The sequence below is a fragment of the Clupea harengus genome, chromosome 7 (genome assembly GCF_900700415.2).
Source record: "Clupea harengus chromosome 7, Ch_v2.0.2, whole genome shotgun sequence".
Taxonomy (NCBI): domain Eukaryota; kingdom Metazoa; phylum Chordata; class Actinopteri; order Clupeiformes; family Clupeidae; genus Clupea; species Clupea harengus.
In genome coordinates, this window is record NC_045158.1 from 1,130,273 (window position 1) to 1,136,462 (window position 6,190).

Consider the following 6,190-nt stretch of genomic DNA (forward strand, 5'->3'; position numbering starts at 1 on the left):
CTGCTTGGCTCTGCCATTTCCTGTGTCTTCTGCTCGGCTGCTGCCTGCTTGGCCAGGGGCCGGCAGCAAGGGAGGAGGCGGATGGGACGTGTGTCTCTGGAGTTGATGTCATGCTGGACCAGGCTGATGCGTGTGTAGTCTTTGTCTCTGGCAGCAAACATGTCAGTGAACTGTTCCAGAAGCTCTCTGCCGTTGCTGGCTCTTTTCCAGCTGGTACAGCTCTTCAGTTGCCTTCCTGGTCTAAGCAGTCAATGGCGGTTTCAGCGTGTTGGTCACTGGAAGTGGCGCAGCTCTCTGGTGCGGCTGCTGCTGGCTGTCTCCACCTATCTTTGGTATAAAAAAAAATACCAACACTTTCAGGTCCCTGAGAAGATTTCAGTGTCAGTCAAAGCATATTTTGAGGATATTCAATTATGCTTCAACCCAAGTAACTACACCTCATCCTGGTGGCAGATTTTGGAGATTGGTATTATGGCTGGATGCACTATTTCACCATTGGCTTTCATCATGGCAATGGAGGGTATTATGAGGGCATCTAAATGGGTTGTTGGTGGTGAGACGCGGCAGAATGGCACCCGGTTACCTCCCATCCTAGCTTATATCAACAACATGACGACAGTTACAACAACTGCTTCATGTGCCCGTCGGCTGTTATCCAAGTTGAATGACAATCTGAAATGCGCAAGGATGAACGTGAAGGAGGAAATGTAGAAGTATATCTATCAGTAAGGTGAAACTGGTGGAAGGGAGCTTTTATATTGATGGTGAGGAGATTCCTTCTATTGTAGAGAAACCGGTGAAGACCTTAACCGGTGTTCAATTCCATGGTGTGGACAGGTTGCAGTGCTTAGAGAATTCAATACCATTGATAAGACGTTCTTGCCTGGTAAATTGAAATTGTGGTGCTTGCAGTTTGAGCTTTTGGCACGCACAATGGTGTAAGGTGGCCTTTGACTTGTGTATGTTGCGAAGTTGCTATTTCAGAAGTTTAAGACATTTGAAAGGATCATGAATAAGGCAGTTAATAAATGGCTTGTGGTGCCATGTTGTCTAACTAAGCATTGTATAGGAAAGAACAGGGAAGAAGTGGAATCCACAAGAAGCGGCTCAACATGCCCAAATTACAGTATAGGGATATCATAGAGCAGGGTTCAGGTTGGGGGGCAGTTAGAAAGCATGGAGTAAGGCTATATTGGGACGAGGGAAATGGTAACCAGCTTTGTTCACGAGCAAGAAGAGGAAACTAGGGCAATGGATGAACTGGCATAATGTGAAGAAGAGGGAGGAAGATCCGCTGGAGATAATTATTGGCTGTGGATGCTAATCACATTAAGTTAATTGTTGGAGCCACTTACATAGAACTCTGCAGAACCTCAGTCAGTAGGAGAGTAAAGACGGAAGCTGAAAGTTGTGTACGCCCCAGATGTTGGCTCATTAAAACATGTTCCGTCTTGTTGTAAAACTAGCTTGACCCAGGGTCACTAGCAGTGTTGCCAACTTTTCTGTGAGGAAAGTAGCTGTTAGCTCTCCCAAAAGTTGCCAGAAGTCGCTAGATGACGTAATCATCTAATTTGCATAATATGCAAATAAGCTGCGCATGCGCACATTATGCGATTATACGTACAATTTGCGCCCGAATACAAAGTTCTAATATTTTGCTGCTATCTACTAGTCAGACTGGCCGCGCAGGCGCTGTGTGAGTGGAGAGGAGACAACGACAGCCCTCTCGCTTTTTGCTAATAAAGTCGCCAAGGGGGTCTGGAAAGTCGCCAGATATAGCGAAAAAGTCGCTAAGTTGGCAACACTGGTCACTAGAGGTGGACACGTAATCATAATATTCCAATCTCCTGCCTCAGCAGTAAACAAACAAGTAAATTATTTTAGCAAATGTATTACCAATTGAGGTTATTCAATAAAAAATATGAACAAAAGCCAAAGTACAGGGAGAGGTCAAAATAACAAGAACAACAGAAAAGGCCTATTTTGAGTGGAAGAAATCTGACTTACCATAAGTCGAAAGTCAAACAGCACAAACTAATCTGCTCATCCTTGAACAGCCAGCTACCTCCAAGAAGCCGGTACTCTTCAAGGATTTTGCAAAGAAAGACGAGAATCCTGAAAAAGTAGCAAAAAAAAACTGTCTCAGGAATGCTTCTGGCACCTGGAGCTAGCACCAGATCCAGTCGGTGTGCATAGCAATCCACACATTCTGCACTTGGCTACAGCTATGGCCTTAACCTTTCAGTTCCGGCACCATCACTGCAACCCCATAATACGTCTGACCTTTGAGCTTTGAGTGGTAATGCCTGGCTCACACCGTTGCGTTGCTATGCGTTGATCTGTTAACGTTGACGGATCCCCATTCACTTTAATGGGGTGAAGTCAGCCGTTGCCAAACTGAATTGTGGCTCTGTTGCGTTCCGTTGCTTGCGGCGAAAGTATAAACATTTTCAACTTTTCGAGAGGCAACGCATGTGTCAACCAATCAAATCGCATTTCATGCAAATACGGCAGCACAGGCGCTAGCCAATCAGTTCGCGCTTATGCTCACGTCTAGAGTGCTAAGCTAAAACAAAAAAGATGGCGGACCAAACTCGGTAGATAGTCGTACTTGTACATAAAAGTTGTTTGTTTGACTTTTTTTTGCTTAGATTTTTTTAAAGTTACCGAGAAGTACTGTACAATGTAAAAAACCCTGTTATTGTAACTGAAAAATAAGTCTGAGGGAATTTACAAGGTGTCTGCGGCCAGCTATCTAATGTTAGCATGCTACAACCCCAAATCAGAAAAGGTTGGGACGATATGGAAAATGCAAATAAAAAAGAAAGCAGTGATTTATAAATTTACCTTGACTTGTATCTCATTGCATACAATATGAACACAAGATATTTCATGTTTAGTCTGGTCAATTTCATTTGATTTGTAAATATACATCAATTCCTGCCATTCAGGCCTGCAACACATTCAAAATTTGGATACCCTCTACGGTGCATAAAATAATTAAAAGATTCAAGGAATCTGGAGGAATTTCAGTGCGTAAAGGGCTAGGGCGCAAGCCTAAACTGAATGACCATGATCTCTGATCCCCTAGACGGCACTGCATCAAGAACCTTCATTCATTTATAAGCGATATAACCACATGGGCTCAGGATTACTTTGGCAAACCATTGTCAAGCACTACAATACGTAGTTACATCCACAAATGCCAGTTCAAACTTTACTGTGCCAAAAGGAAGCCTTATGTTAACCGTGTCCAGAAGCGCCGTCGACTTCTCTGGGCTCGGAGGCATCTGGGATGAACCATCACACAGTGGGAAAGTGTATTGTGGTCAGACGAATCAGTATCTCAGCTCTTTTTGGAAGAAATGGACCAATGGTGCTCTGGACCAAAGAAGTAAAGGACCATCCAGACTGTTACCAGCAACAAGTCCAAAAGCCAGGGTCTATGCGGTTGTGTCAGTGCCCTTGGCAAGGGTAACTTACACTTCTGGGATGGCACCATTAATGCCGAAAAGTACAAGACAATGTGTCAAGATGTGTCAAGACTGCCTGGCTCAAAGCAGCCCTGACATAAAATGGGTAGACCACACCGTAGCGTTCAATAATAAATAAGGTATATATATATACAGTATAGTGAGTTAAAAGGAAAATGTTGTGCAATGTGTCTGGGTAATGAAGTATCAAACTAAAGTGAAAAACACGCAAGGACGGAGGGAGCAACTGGCATGGAGCTAAGCGGTCGGAGAGGGCTCTCCCCACAGCAAAGCCACAGACTGAACGAGCAGCAAAGCAAGAGCAAGAGATGCCGTCCATGGCAAACCCCGGCATTTTATAGACCGGCCCATTATCTCCTAGGCACCACCCATGCACTCAGCACCCTGCAGGAGAGACTGACGTAGCACGAGGGGCGGGGCCCCAGGCCAGATCAGTAGGGTCGTAACACAATGCAATACCACATTCTGCACACATTTCAAAAGCATGGCTGAGGAAGAAGAGTGTGCGGGTGCTGGACTGGCCTGCCTGCAGTCCTGACTTGTCCCCAATAGAGAATGTGTGGCACATTTTGAGATGCAAAATGCAACAACGAAAACCTCTGTACCGTTGCACACCTTAAGACTTGTTTGCAGGAAGAATGGGACAAAGTTACACCTGAAACGCTTCCTCACTTCAGTCCCTAAACATCTTTAGTAATATAAAAAGAAATGGCAACAAATTAAAGTGGTAAATGCTTAACTGTGCCAACTTTTTTTTTAAAATATGTTGCAAGAATCTAAATTGAATTAAGTGTTTATTGATGAGGTAAATCATCAAATAATGTGCTGTTGTATTGTTTTCAATGTAATAGAGGTCAAAGATAATTTACAAATCACTGTTTTCAGTTTTAATTTTAATTGAACATTTACAAATCACTGTTTTCAGTTTTAATTTTAATTGCAGTATCATTACTGATACCAATATCTAGCCCTACCTAGCCTCCCATTGTACCGTACTGTATACAAAGACGCTTGCGCAAAGATCCAAAAGAAGCTGATTTCCCGCCAGCTTGTCAAGCCCCAATGTTCGTCAATGAGACCAGTCACGTCATCGAAAGTAAAATACACTCACGCCATTGGATTAAACAAGCTAGCTTGACTGTCATTCCAGAGTCATTATTGCAGGCCACCACAACAACCACAAGAGGGCAGTAGGGACAAAACCTATTTCAGACAGTGATCTTAGATAACAGTAAATGGTAACTCATTTACTAATTTGCTGTGATTAATCAGGATTAGTTTTCTAACTGAAACTTGATATTTAAATGTAAAATCACCAAATGAATGTAGAATCAACACAAAGGAAGAGTATTAAATTCAAAAACTATTGTTTAATAGCATCGTTTTAACTTTGTGCTGTGAATTACAGATAAAAAAACCTCTCAGCTTGAAAGATATATTTGTTATAAACATAGCACAAAAAGTAAGGAAATTTGTGTTTGGTAGATTATTTCTTAATAAATCTTATACCGTTGGAAAGCCTGTTTATTTCCCTTTTAAATAGTGCCACATTTGTAAGGAACATGCATTTTGGGGATGAGCAGCAGAGCTGAGTATGTGGGTTGCGCCCATGAAAAATGTGCCAAAATTGCTAAATGCTAATTGCTAATTAGTTTATTCTTATGTTGGTATTCACTCTTGTTTTGAGTTGTTTGGTGGATTGGATGATTGAACTCTCGATCAGTAACAAGGAACAAACAAGACATATTGGCAATTTTACACTTTATTCATTTAATACAGCCTCAGGAGCGGGTGGAAGATCCATTCGCAGCCACAACAGCCTGGCACCACCTCCTCATGCTGGTCACCAACCTGGTCGAACATTGCTGTGGGATGGCATTCCATTCCTCCACCAAGAGTCGTTGCAGATCAGCCATCGTGGTTGTGTTGGTCACTAACACGTACAGCACGCCCAAGCTGATACCAAAAGTTTTCAATTGGGTTGAGGTCTGGACTCATGGCAGGCCATTCCATTCTCTCCCTGATGGTGTATTAAATGAATAAAGTGTAAAATTGCCAACATTTCTTGTTTGTTCCCTGTTACTGATCGAGAGTTCAATCGTCCAATCCAACAAACAACTCAAAACATGAGTGAATACCAACAGGAGAATTTTGGCACATTTTTCATGGGCGCAACCCACATACTCAGCTGTGCTGCTCATTCCACACATGCATGTTCCTTACAAATGTGGCACCATTTAAAAGGGAAATAAACAGGCTTTCCAACGGTATAAGATTTATTGCCGTGAAGGATTGTTACAACAAAGAAATAATCTACCAAACACAAATCCTTACTTTTTGTGCTATGTTTATTAAGAGAAGAAGAGAGGCAGACTTTTGGGGAGTGACAATGCTTTGGAGGGAGCTAGCAACTAAGCACAACTAAATCAGTCAGTCAGTAGTTAGAACGTGGTGTGCAGCCCATTGGGTTAGTTGGAAGTTGAAGTGCTCAATAAACTTGTAAGCTTGTAAATTCAACTAAGCTCTGTGTCAGGTGTATGATATTTTAACCATATATATATATATATATGCACTAACAGAAATAGTTATAAACCCACAAAGCTACGTTAATTGCATTAAATGTTTATAATGCATTTAATATCTTAAATGAATCCCTAAAGAAACAAACAAGAAAGCAAGAACCAAATTAGGCAGAG